Raw genomic sequence first — 11,213 nt, forward strand, 5'->3', positions numbered from 1 at the left:
TTTAATGGTTAACTCTATATTTCTAAATATGCATGGGTTGCTATTTCTTGATTAATTTCCCCCAGGTATTATTTATTGATTTCTCTCTTTGGGAAGATAAGGGTGTAGTTCTCTTATACTGGAGTGAATTCTTCTCTTAATCTTAGACTAAGATGAAGATTCTGGGATTCTTAGAGCCTATGGTGCTTCTCAGATTCCTGTACAGTCTGTTCCTACCTTGAGGCTTGTCCAGGCTAGAGAGAGAGAGAGAGAGAGAGAGCTTTGATGGGAGCAGTGTTGCCAGACTCAAAGATACAATCTGCCTATTACTGATATGAAACATTTGTCTTGTATTAATATTAATGTGCTTTAATGTTCATAATGATAAACTTCTGCATAAATATATATTAAAGAAAAGACTCAATTTGCCTTCCTACAGGCACTAACTATTGCTGTTTCCCAGTTGGAATTTCTCCAGGAGGTCTTGGCCTCCAGGAAGTCAGGCCAGCCTTGCAAATGCTTTCCAAAGAACTTTGGGGATGGAAAACTATTTGGCTGGACATCCAAGGACAGCTCTGAGGACCCTGCTGGAGGGGGAACTGAGTACGTGGTGGTGGGTGGAGCACAGATAAGCAAGGACATCTGTATGGCCCCTGTTATTACTGCCAACCAGGGTTCTTGGCCCTCCTTCATCAATAGAAATTAATAAGAAGCCAGACAAGAAACTGAGGCAACGTTTTATTGGGGCCACTTCTGTAGCAGGGGTGGGGAGCAATAAACAAGTAACAGGCTCCCTTGCCGAGGAAGGGCAAACTGGTTCCTTATATGGAGTGAGGGTAGGGGCCAGTCCAGGACTTCCCTGATGGCTGAGTCGGTAAAGAATCTGCCTGCAGTGCAGAAGACCCAGGTTCGATCCCTGGGTTAGGAAGATCCCCTGAAGAAGGGAATGGCTACTCACTCCAGTATACTTGCCTGAAGAATTCCATAGATAGAGGAGCCTGGGGGCTTTACAGTCCATGGGGTCACAAAGAGTCGGACAGGACTGAGCGACTAACACTTTTCACTTGCAGGGGCCAGTCCAGAGGTCAGCCTGGAGGGGTGGCTTAGGTGGTTTGCACACCCCTTTGGGGGCATCATGTGCAGGGGGCATGCATAATACCCTGCTTTTGCTCCTAACACCCTGCTTTTGCTCCCAGTTCTTCAAAAGTGGCAGTTGTGCTTTTGGTCTTTTTGTATCTTGTTGTCCATAATTTGCCCCACCTGCACAGGCATGCAGATATTTTCAGTCCCTTAAGAGATGGGAATATCAGACCACCTGATCTGCCTCTTGAGAAATTTGTATGCAGGTCAGGAAGCAACAGTTAGAACTGGACATGGAACAACAGACTGGTTCCAAATAGGAAAAGGAGTTCGTCAAGGCTGTATATTGTCACCCTGTTTATTTAACTTATATGTAGAGTACATCATGAGAAATGCTGGACTGAAAGAAACACAAGCTGGAATCAAGATTGCCGGGAGAAATATCAATAACCTCAGATATGCAGCTGACACCACCCTTATGGCAGAAAGTGAAGAGGAACTCAAAAGCCTCTTGATGAAAGTGAAAGTGGAGAGTAAAAAAGTTGGCTTAAACCTCAACATTCAGAAAACTAAGATCATGGCATCTGGTCTCATCACTTCATGGGAAATAGATGGGGAAACAGTGGAAACAGTGTCAGACTTTATTTTTCTGGGCTCCAAAATCACTACAGATGGTGACTGCAGCCATGAAATTAAAAGACATTCCTTGGAAGGAAAGCTATGACCAACCTAGATAGCATATTCAAAAGCAGAGACATTACTTTGCCAACAAAGGTCCGTCTAGTCAAGGCTATGGCTTTTCCTGTGGTCATGTATGGATGTGAGAGTTGGACTGTGAAGAAGGCTGAGCGCCGAAGAATTGATGCTTTTGAACTGTGGTGTTGGAGAAGACTCTTGAGAGTCCCTTGGACTACAAGGAGATCCAACCAGTCCATTCTGAAGGAGATCAGCCCTGGGATTTCTTTGGAGGGAATGATGCTAAAGCTGAAACTCCAGTACTTTGGCCACCTCATGCAAAGAGTTGATTCATTGGAAAAGACTGTGATGCTGGGAGGGCTTGGGGACAGGAGGAGAAGGGGATGACAGAGGATGAGATGGCTGGATGGCATCACTGACTCGATGGATGTGAGTCTGAGTGAACTCTGGGAGTTGGTGATGGACAGGGAGGCCTGGCGTGCTGCAATTCATGGGGTCACAGAGAGTTGGACACAACTGAGTGACTGATCTGATCTGATCTGATAGTTTCTTTGTATTTTGTTGATGGAGGTGTTTGTCCAGGTGCAAGCAAAGCAGCAAAGGATCTCAGGGCAGCCTAACTCAGTATAACTCAGTGAAGACAAGGATGAAAAACAGTCACTCTCAGGAATAAGACCTTAATATATGATAACAAGCCATGGGGAAGCTGAGGGATTATTTAGTACACACTGCTGGGAGAAATGTTGGTTAGCATTTTGGCACAAACTCAGGTTGATCCCTCACGTCAGATTTAACACTGGAAAAAAAAGAAAAAGCCTTTCAGATAGAGTCAAAGCCTTAACATTTTTAGTAAAAACAAGCACCAGAACAAAGTAAAATGGAACATTTATTGAGTTGCGGAGACAGAGAGGATATGGGTGGATAAAGTCACAAAATAAAAGATTGATGTATTTAATTATAGATTTTGAAAATCTTTGGTTTAAAAATTGTTAAAAGGAAGCAAAATGGGACAATATTCTAAGTGAAGCTGACAAACCCAGTCCTGATATTCTTAACATAAAAGGGCTTATAAAATTATTATGAAAATCACCAAAATGCTGCAAGCTAAAATAGACAGGAAAATAAAAATCACAAAGAGGAAACAAAATGGCTTGAAAAACATATGGGAAAATGTTCAACCTTGCTAGTAATCAAAGAAATGCAAATTAAAATGGAGATACTATTTTCAGCTAGCAAATGTGTATGTAACCTTTCCAAAAAACCAGAATACCCAAACTGATGGGGGTGTGGTAAAACTGATACTCGCATGCACTGCTGGAGGCAATGTGAGTTCATGCAGTCCTTTTGGAAAGCAATTTGGCAATGCATATCAAGATCCTTAAGAACACCCATGCTTCTTAATTCAACAATTCTACCTCCAAGGCAGCAATCCTAAATGCAGCCAAAGCTTCTTGTATTAAAAAACTTCCTCACAGTGTTGTTTGCAGTGGTGAAAAGGAGAAGGCAGTGGACAACATGGAGATCAAACCAGTCAGTCCCAAAGGAAATCAGTCCTGAGTATTCGCTGGAAGGACTGATGCTGAAACTCCAATACTTAGGCCACCTGATGCAAAGAACTGACTCGTTGGAAAATGCCCTGATGCTGAGAAAGACTGAAGGCAGGAGGAGAAGGAGATGACAGAGGAAGAGATGGTTGGATGGCCTCACCGACTCAATGGACATGAATTTGAGCAAACTGTGGGAGATGGTGAAAGACAGGGGAGCCTAGCGTGCTGCAGTCCATGAGGTCGCAGAGTTGGACATGACTTAGTAACTGAACAACAGCAAAGCTAAATGTATAACGGGGGAGGAATACTTACATAAATGTTGGAATCCACTTGCTGGATTATTCTAGCTGTTAGTAATGAGTCCAACCAACCTGCATCTGTTCCTTGCTTAACTTCCATGTGTCCCAGGTAATGCTGTTTACATTTCTGATCATGCTTCCTTATCATCTCTAAAATGGGCACCCTAGAGGGTGGTGGTGAGAATTTTAGCTTCCATGCTTTTCTTGTTTCTCAGCCTTTTATGACTTAGCAGCTAGCACTCTACTTCCAAGTGTTAGGATAGATATTCCCGTGACTCAAAGGATCCCTGTGTCCAGAGGATTTCACCAGGGTCAACTACAAACTGGCCCTTGCCATGGGCACTTGCCATCTGCTTCTATTAATGCAAGGACTAAATCATGTGCTGCTGTCACTGTCGAACTTCGACACACCCTGAAGGGAGTTCAGGGTGGAGAACAGGAACGAGGCACTCTGTGCTCCAGGTCTTCAGACAGCTAGACATTTTCAGAAGCTGATCTTATGAGCCCAATCCTTGCATCTCCCCATATCTAGAAAAGCACCAAATCCCTTCATGGTGACATCAGCTCCTCGTGACTAGTAGAAAACCTTTTGCAAAGGCAAGTGCTTGATTGCATGAAGTCCCCCTTCACCAAAATCACATTTATTGCCCTGTCCACCCCCCACCTCTCTGAAGCAGTTTCTCAGAGCTATCTGAGGTGCTGTCTCCCAGGCTGCAGTCCTCATTTTGCCACAAATAACTCACAACTCTCACATTGTGCTTTTTTTTTTTTTTTTAAGTAGACACCAGGAAGCCACGCATAGAGATAAGGAATTACAATACTCGGGGGCCAGAGGAGATGCAGCTGCTACATGAATCTATGGGGGAGGGTGCTCAAGGACCCCACATACTTCCCTCCCTCCCTCATTTTTCTACTGAAACTTTCCCAATTCAATTGCGACAGGTGTTTTGTGGTCGGCGTTGAGGGCAGGGGTAAGGGTTGTGGACATGTTTAGAACATGGAGATGAATAAGCCATTCCTTATGTTCAATGAAAACTTTTCTCTTTGAGCATGCTTATCAGCACATAATGTTCTCCATGTTTGGGAGAAAGAGTGAACCTCTCTCTGAGGTTCACTGTCTTATTTCCATCTTCAATGTCAGCATGTTTTCTTTTTTCCTATGGTGGGCACAGTTTCCTGTGATATTTTTTCTTAATGAGATAACATGTCTTCATATCAATCCTGTAACTCTTTTAATAAAAGAAAGTCAACTTGCAGCTGGAATAAATCACAGTTCTTGGAGAAAATCACCATCACTAGCTTTGTGACACATTCAGCAGGTATTTGATGAATACCTATTATGTGCCCACCTAGACACATAATACCAGTTATACCTATATATCTATTATTGGCTCTGAGTATAGCTATTATGTGTCTGTAATGGGCAGATGTAGAAGTTAATACATGTTCTTGGTCCTCCACAAGAAATAATTGAGAGGTGAAAACATCCAGGTCAAGAAATAATTATGACAGATATTAGGAGAGCCACATCTAAGTGCAAGAGAAGACTGTTCAGGAAAAAGCACCAAGATGTTTCAAGAGGTGGTGAATTTGAGCTGATCTGTGAGAGGGGAGTAAGTCTGTGAATGTTTGAAAGCAAAGCAAGGTAGGGGATGCTGTATCTTCTAGGGCATATCAGGAGGGCTTTGAAGGCAGAGAGCCTGGATAAATCCTAGCTCAGTCAGTTACCAGCTGTGTCTACTGAAAATGCTAACCACTCTCCCTAAGCCTCACTTTTCTCATATGTAAGATGGGAAAACCAATACTAATGCTATGGGGCATATATAGCACAAGATCTTTCTCTTCTATGTATCCAGGAATGCTCAGATTTCTGGTGATCGTAAATAGAAAGTACTTTTCATAAGCTGAAGACTTTTATACTCAGCCAGCTCCCTTTGTTACCCATCAGGGTTCTTGGATTTCTTAATCAGTAGAAATTGATAAGAAGCCAAACAGGAAATTCAGGCAAGGTTTTATTGGGACTCCTGCTGCAGTATGAGGAATAGAAAACAAGTACCAGGTTCCTTGGCTCCCTCCCTGGGGGTGGTGGTGATGATGGAGCGATCTGGGTCCTTATATGGGATGAGGGTGGGAGCAGGTCTGGAGGTCCTTATATGGGATGAGGTGGGTTGGGCTGGAGGAGTGGCTTAGGTGGTCTGCCCACCTCCTTGGTGATGCTGTGTGCAGGGTACATGCACCATACTCGGCTTTTGCTCCCAACACCCTACTTTTGTTTTGAACTCCTCAGAAGGGGCAGTTGGGTTTTTGGTCTTTTTGTTTTGGGTCCATAATTTGCCTCACCTGCACAGGCATGGAGATATTTATAATCCCTTATAGTTTCCTTGTATTTTGTTGCTCAGAGAGACATTTGTCCAGGTTGCAAACACCGCAGCAAAGTGTCCCAGGTTCCAGACTGTCTCCCATGCCTGCCCCTCTCTGTCTGTCCTCTTAACAATGGGACTCTGCCAATTGTATTCTCCTGTTACTGATTCACTGTGTGGTCTTGGAAAAATCACTTCCCTTCTCAAAACTTCAGTTTCCTCATCTACAATAGGAAGGTGGTAGGCACAATGGCCTCTGCCAGTTATAATGTTCTATTCATGTTTCAGAAGAGAAAACAGTATGTGCAGAGGTCCTGGGGTGATATATTTGAGGCAAATGGGTGAAGAGAAAGAATAAAGGAGGCAATGACTGAACTAAATCTGTAGAAGCGTGGGGGAATCTGTGACTCAGTAGAGTTGCACAAGGCTTTTCTGGTGGTTCAGATGGTAAAGAATCTGCCTGCAATGTGGGAGACCCAGGTTTGATCCCTGGGTCAGGAAGATCCTGTGGGAAAGGAACTGGCAACCCACTCTGGTATTCTTGCCTGGAGAATTCTATGGACAGAGGAGCCAGGCAGGGTAGGATCCATGGGGTCGCAAAGAGTGGGACAAGACTGAGCAACTAACACTCACACACACACACACAAGGCCACATACCTTGTAAATAGGGGATGAGATTTGATCCCAGCTCCAAGCTACTATGAGTTGGATCATATAGAAGGCTGAGCACCAAAGAACTGATGCTTTCAAACTGTGGTACTATAAAAGACTCTTGAGAGTCCCTTGGACTACAAGGAGATCAAACCAGTCCATCCTAAAGGAAATCAACCTTGAATATTCATTGGAAGGACTGATGTTGAAGTTGAAGCTCCAATATTTTGGCCACCTGATGCAAAGTGCTGATTTATTGGAAAAAAAACCCTGATGCTGGGGAAGACTGAGGGCAAAAGGAGAAGGGGGCAACAGAAGACGAGGTGGTTGGATAATATCACTGACTCAATTTGAGCAAACTCAGGGAGATAGTGAAGGACAGGGAAGCCTGGCATGCTGCAGTCCATTGGGTTGCAAACAGTTAGATGGAATTTAGCCACTGAACAATAATAACAAAGTTACCAAAATCTATGTCCCTGCAATCAACTATAGGTGAATGAGACTTGACCTCCAGAAAGCTTCCCTCACCCCACCTGAACAGCAAGGTGGGCATTTGCCAAAAACTGGTTGGATGCAAGAATGTTGGCATAAAACCCTGACAGGCTGACTTAATTATCATCATTCTCCCTATTACAGAACATTTAAAGCCAGCTACATGGGGAGGAAGTGTTTGCTGGGCTCTGATAAAGGCTTCAATAGAGCAATGCCCTGCCTTGCTCAGTAGACTCCATCAAAATCCAACTGTTTATTTGATGAAAAATACAATTTGCCTTTAATTGACATTTCCCCCCCAGTGGTGAGGGTCTGCAGGCTACAGCCTGGCTGGGATGGGAGTAGGACTTTGTAATATTGGGTTGATATATCCTCAAGACTCTGAGATTCTGCAGAGGACCTAATGGGGAGTGTGTCAGGACATCATTGTTGACTCTCCAATGCACCCCCACCGAGTTTTTGAAAGACCTTTTGTACCTTAGAAACAGAATGTACCTTCCTAATGACTCTCTCTTAGGAGACTGAGGAATGAGAAGAGAAAATGAGGGAGATAGAATGAGCCTTTGCCAGAATGTATTTACAACTAAATTGCATTTGAAAGGGAATGTGGAAATCCTTACTCTGCAAAGAAGCCTGGTGGAAAGAAGCCAGCAGATTGTGGTAGAAAGTTAGAAAGTGACGCAGGCTTCAGAGGCAAGAAGACTTGAGTTAAAGTGTTGATCTGCAATTATCAGCTGTATAACCCTGGCCAATTAACCTAGCTGGGAATCAATGTCTGAAAATAAGGATAATAACATACTTACACAAGGGTGTGATTATGCAGGTTGTGACACAGCAGTCACCGAATGTATTTTTTTTCTGCTTTATTAACCAAGAAACATGTACAATCAACAGGAAACGGGAGCTGCAGAGTATCTTGGAGTCATAAAAGTAGCCTCTAATTAGCAGTATAGTAGGTGGCAACTTGGAATCAACTGGAGTTTCCCTGAGAGAGAATTGGCTTGTGATCCATTAAAAGTGGTATCTCTAGAGAAAGGAGTAGGGTCTGGAGCTTCACTTGGGAAGTAGACAGGTGCTCCCATTCTGCAGGAAAGGGGACATATGTAAGATATTTGGATTATAAGGGTTTAAGAGAAAGCCACTGATCTCAGGTCTGGGGAGGAGAAATGGATGGGATTTTGGGGTTCTGTGGAGAGCAGGGTGATGTCCCAAATATGACACAAATGAAATTCTGTAATATAGAGCTCACCTTTGGGCATCTTTGGCCAAGCTCAGTTCAGAAGGAGTGAGATCAAGCAATCACATTGGTGATTCAGGAACTGTAACATCAATGGAGGGGGGGGGGGCAAACATCTTCTGTTAGACTCTGTAGAATTCTCATGGTCCAGACTCATCTGGAAAGCTCTGCAAACCAATATGCATCTCTACCTCAGGTCTATTAAATCAAAATCACCATGCAGATCCAGGCTTGAAAACCACAGGTGTAGACCAGTTTTAAAAAGCATTAGATTGTTTTCAATTTGTAGCTTTTATAAGTCAAGGCTGTATTTTGTTACCCTGCGTATTTAACTTATATGCAGAGTACATTGTGCAAAATGCGGGGCAGGATGAATCACAAGCTGGAATCAAGATTGCTGGAAGAAATATCAACAACAACCTCAAATATGCAGGTGATACTACTTTAATGGCAGAAAGTAAAGAGGAGCTAAAGAGCCTTTTGATGAAAGTGAAAGAGGAGAGTGAAAAAGCTGGCTTCAAACTTGATATTCAATCAACAAAGATCATGGTGTCAGGTCCTATCACTTCATGACAAACAGATGGGGAAAAATGTGGCAACAATGTCAGATTTCATTTTCCTGGGCTTCAAAATCAATGTGGATGGTGACTGAAACCATGAAATTAAAAGATGTTTGTTCCTTGAAAGAATAGCTGTGACAAATCTGCTGCTACTCTTACTGCTGCGAAGTCGCTTCAGTCGTGTCTGACTCTGCGCGACCCCATAGACAGCAGCCCACCAGGCTCCCCCGTCCCTGGGATTCTCCAGGCAAGAACACTGGAGTGGGTTGCCATTTCCTTCTCCAATGCATGAAAGTGAAAAGTGAAAGGGAAGTCGCTCAGTCGTGTCTGACTCTTAGCAACCCCATGGACTACAGCCTACCAGGCTCTTCCATCCATGGCATTTTCCAGGCAAGAGTACTGGAGTGGGGTGCCATTGCCTTCTCCGGTGACAAATCTAGACAGTGTATTAAAAAGGAGAGATATCCATTTGCTAACAAAGGTTCGTATAGTCACAGCTATGATTTTTCCAGTAGTCATGTATGGATGTGAGAGTTGGACCATAAAGAAGGCTGAGCTCTAGAGAATTAATGCTTTCAAACTGTGGACACCACAAGGAGATCAAACCAGTCATTCCTAACTGAGATCAACTCTGAATATTCATTGGAAGGACTGGGCTGAAGCTCCAATACTTTGGCCTCCTAATGCGAAGAGCTGACTCATTGGAAAAGACCTGATGCTAGGAAAGATTGAGGGCAGGAGGAGAAGGGGGTGAGAGAAGATTAGATGGTTGGATGGCATCACTGACTCACCGACAAGAGTTTAAGCAAACTCAGGGAGATAGCGAAGGACAGGGGAGCCTGACATGCTGCAGTTCCTGGAGTCACAGAGTCAGAAATGATTTAGCAACCGAACAGCAACAACAAGTAATGCTGCTAAGAACATCTATGAGCAAGTTTGTGGACACTGATCAGTGGAAAGGTGTGGTCTATCTGTACCATGGGATGCTTTTCAACAGTAAAAAGGAACAAGCTACAGACACATATTCCATCAATGATGAGTCTCCAACACAAGGTTTGAAGTGAAAAAGAAGACATACAGAGACCACAGATTAAAAACCGTTATTTATACAAAATGTCCAGTAAGAATATAAAAGAGAAAGTAGCTTAGTGGTTGCCTGGAGCTGGGGGTGGGAATAATGATTATCTCTTAATGGGCATTTTAGGGACCTTACAGGGTGTGCCTGTGTGTATGTGTGTGTGTGTGCTGTGAGGGTGTAAATGTTCTCAAACTGATTTATGATGATGGTTAGTCCACTTAGTAGAGTTACTAAAATCATCAAAGTGTCTAACTGAGATGGATGGATTTCCTAATCAGAAACTATACCTTAATAAAGTTATTTATAAAAGCAATGCAATGAGGCAGCAAGAAGCAATGGTGATGGTGGGCTGTTTGAAAGCTGTGAATGTTTCTATTTGAATGTGGAAGTTGGACAACCACCCACTCCCTCCCCTACCTCCACCACATGTAGACGTAAACCCCAGTTCTTCCTGGTGTTTGCGAAATTGATAGGGAAATCCATGAGAAGGCAATCAGGTTTGTTTGTTTGTTTGTTTGTTTGTTTTGCCAATCTAGTAGGTGAGGACTCTATGATTCTTTGGAAAAATAAAGTAATTATCACCATATTTTCATAGTAAGTTTATAGAACAGCTGACACCAGCTTTGTGAGGATTAATGAAATGACACATGTTGAAATGATATGGGTAGAGCGCCTAGACAGGAGGAAGATGTACAACAGAGTCTCCTTTTCCTCTGTCTCAGGCAAAACCCATTGTCTTTCTCTTTACCGCCTACTCCCACCCCATTGTTTACCATCAGAACTATCCATGTTATGAAATGGGATTTTTCCCCCCCACAGCCTTTAGAATCACCTATGCGAGTCTATGTGTCTAACTTTTCTGTTAGACTTGCTGATAATCTCTCTCTCCCTCTGTTTTAATTTGGGATATTTAAACTCTCGGGAGAACTAAAGCTACAGCTTTCTCTCATTTTCTAAACTGGGAAAGCCAGGGAATCAGTGCAGTGATGGTGATTTGGCCAAGCCCTTAGTTGATTAACACCAGAATTGGTAGTTTTCACTGCATTACACTGATTCAGCCCATCAGCTGTGAACAGTCTACAGAAGTACTTCTGAAGACCCAATTTCTGCCTATGCACCTGGTCACACTGGTGCAAGTGGAGATCTCCCAGAGACATATTGATGGTGTGACCTAATAGAGGCGTTTAGAAATCTCAGGCTTCAGTTGAGCAGCTGTGTAACTGTGACGGCTGTT

The 11,213-nt window shown here is 43.3% G+C and overlaps 1 long non-coding RNA gene and 1 other non-coding gene across 4 annotated transcripts; one reads left to right on the forward strand and one right to left on the reverse strand.

Annotated features, from left to right (window-relative positions):
• Positions 1-835: 835 nt before the first annotated feature.
• Positions 836-908, forward strand: TRNAC-GCA (transfer RNA cysteine (anticodon GCA)). The gene has a single exon. It is a non-coding gene; the product is annotated as a tRNA-Cys (tRNA).
• A 6,286-nt stretch (positions 909-7,194) lies between these two features.
• Positions 7,195-10,965, reverse strand: LOC129637465 (uncharacterized). 3 transcript variants are annotated; one of them, XR_008707482.1, is made up of 3 exons: positions 10,812-10,965; positions 8,354-8,423; positions 7,195-8,187 (listed from the first exon to the last, which is right to left on the reverse strand). It is a non-coding gene; the product is annotated as an uncharacterized LOC129637465 (long non-coding RNA). The 3 variants fall into 3 exon arrangements; XR_008707483.1 differs by having other exon boundaries at positions 9,693-10,965; XR_008707481.1 differs by lacking the exon at positions 10,812-10,965 and having other exon boundaries at positions 8,354-8,521.
• Between the last annotated feature and the right edge of the window lie 248 nt (positions 10,966-11,213).

The sequence above is a fragment of the Bubalus kerabau genome, chromosome 23, assembly GCF_029407905.1.
Source record: "Bubalus kerabau isolate K-KA32 ecotype Philippines breed swamp buffalo chromosome 23, PCC_UOA_SB_1v2, whole genome shotgun sequence".
Lineage (NCBI taxonomy): Eukaryota > Metazoa > Chordata > Mammalia > Artiodactyla > Bovidae > Bubalus > Bubalus kerabau.